This window comes from Protobothrops mucrosquamatus, unplaced genomic scaffold, assembly GCF_001527695.2.
Source record: "Protobothrops mucrosquamatus isolate PMUCROS unplaced genomic scaffold, P.Mucros_1.0 scaffold1232, whole genome shotgun sequence".
Lineage (NCBI taxonomy): Eukaryota > Metazoa > Chordata > Lepidosauria > Squamata > Viperidae > Protobothrops > Protobothrops mucrosquamatus.
In genome coordinates this window covers 620,640-623,139 of record NW_015387439.1, presented here as the reverse complement: position 1 = coordinate 623,139, position 2,500 = coordinate 620,640, and positions in this window count along the sequence as shown.

The following is a 2,500-nucleotide window of genomic DNA, read 5'->3' as shown; positions in this document are numbered from 1 at the left end:
TGTCTCCTGCTGGTCGGCCCAAGTCACCCAGCTGGATTTCATAGTTAAGATGGGACTAGAACTCACCGTCTCCTGGTGACTGGCCCACAGTCACCCAGCTGGCTTTTGGGCCTAAGGCAGGACTACAACTCACCGTCTCCTGGTTTCTGGCTGGTGCCTTAACCACTCAATCAACCACTGACTCTCTTACCACCCATGAGACAAGGATTACAAAGAGAGGGAGTAACTCTCCAGAAACTGAGAACATAGAAAGATTTAAGCGCGTAAGCTCAGGTTTCCCTTGTGGATATAACCTCTTGGTTATTCCTGATTGAATGTATTTATTAAATTTGTACGTTTGTTAAATTTACACGCTGCCCATTTCACTGGTGAGGGACTCTGGGCAGCTTATAACCTCACAAAAACAGTGATATAAAATAATTATATAAAATCCTGAAGACATCGAGTATGAATATAATAACGGGCCATTGTTAAGAAATTATAGCAGTCAAGGTAATCTCAGTCCTGAGCAAGCTTTGCAAAAAACCCTTTTTATCTGAAATCAAACCATAAAACATTTTTTATGCTTTGGGTTAAGCCACAGCTTGCTTAATTATGCTTTATTGACTAAGCCATAATTAGCCGGGTTCCTGTAATAAATTAAGCTGTAAACCATGGTCAGCTTTATGGCTTGGTTCGCACATGGCACTAAACCAATAACAAAACAAATGGTATTTGGCGTCCTAGAGTGAGCAAGCCAGCCAAAATCACCTGTCTAAAAGGCTCTCGTTAGGGGTGAGCTTGCCAAAGCTGCAATATTCTATTCAAGTAGGATTTCTGGTCAAGTCCACTTTACTACTGTGCCAACTGAGTTTAGCATGTGGGGACTTCAGCTCCCAGAATTCCCCAGTCAGCGTGCTAATGAACTGGAAAATTTATGGACTACAACTCCCAGAATTCATTGCTGGCTGGGGAATTCTAGGAGTTGAAGTCCACACAGCAACCACAGCTCCACCAAAGAGGCTACTAAAGCTGGAGAACTGCTGTGATTTTGTATGGGGAATTCTGGGAATTGAAGTCCACCACTCTTCAAGTTACCCGGGTTGAAAACGCACTGCTCTCCATTTAAAATGACTGAGAATTGAACACACTAGAAAGATCTTTTTTTTCTCCTGCCAGCTTCCTTGAACCAACAGCACCATTCCGCTTCAAGAGAGTCACACCATTTGTCACCTCTTTCGCAATCCACACTACCACACGTGGACTCTTCTGGAAATCCGGCTGGCTTCCGATTCCCACGTGCACCATCCCCGAAACAGAGGTGATCTCGCTAAGCATTAAAGCTCCATAAAGGGACTCTGGGATCCATTTAACGGGGAGCAGATTCTGGCAGGGCTCCTATTCCCAAGCTTTCTTCAGGAATGCCTTAAGAATGGATGACGTACAAAACCCCACACTCACACACTCTTCCTTCCCGCACAAAACCCACACTCACACACTCTCCTTTCCAAGAGGCCCATGAGATGGAGGCGATCAATACGAGGCCTGGCAATCCTGTATGTGTGTCAGAGCTGGGCTCTCAACAATGCAGAGATTGCCTGGGTCTGTGGATTTGTGTATGTGTGTCTCTGTGTTTGTGTGTCTCTGGGTGTCTTCCAGATGGGTAGCTGGCTCTGTTTTGCAGTTTGAGAGAGGGGTGCTGCCCTGCCTGTGAAATCCCCATGCAATGCATGGCTAGGACTCCAGTCTTGGGTCTTGGAGGCCTCCTGAGGTTTGTGTTTAGTGGGTGCATTTGTTTTTTTTGCAAAGAAATATATGCCTCTTTTTTCCATAAAACAGAAAGGGGGGGGATAAAATAAAATAAACTAAAATATAAAACGAAACAAAATAAAATAGTATAACCTAAAATAATATAACATGAAATAAAATAATATAAAATAAAAAAATAATAAATTAAAATAGAATAATAATTCAAATCAAACCAAATCAGTGAAACGAAATGAAACCCTTTTTGAGAACAGGTAAAATCCTGGCGCCTTGGCAGGAGAAGTGTGTGTGTGGGGGGGTGTTTCCCTTTCAATAAATGCTCCCCTCCTCAATTGCAGCAAAGCGGGCATCCTGCACGCATATATTTACATCCTCAAGCTGGCCCTTTCCAGACCGGCTGGGACTTCGCCTCCCAGAATTCCTAGCAGCCAGGACAATAGCAACGCCAGCTGAGGACGATGGGAGAGGTAGTCCTCCGAAATGGAGCCCGTCCTGCTCCCTCCGGGGGCTGTCTTTAGCCGAGAGAGACAACCTCCACCCACCCACCCACCCCCCGCGCGCCTTAACCTGGCTAGCCTTTTTTGTCCTTGCGGGGACGGGGGGAGCCCCCAAATTGGGGTGGGATGGGAGGGGGGGGGAGAACTTCCCCTAAGAGGCCAAGCCAGAATTCCCAGCATTTGATGGAGGAGGGCGGGGGGGGAGGGTGAAGGGGGGAGGAGAGGGCGGCATCCTTCCCACCCTGGGATGCAGGAGC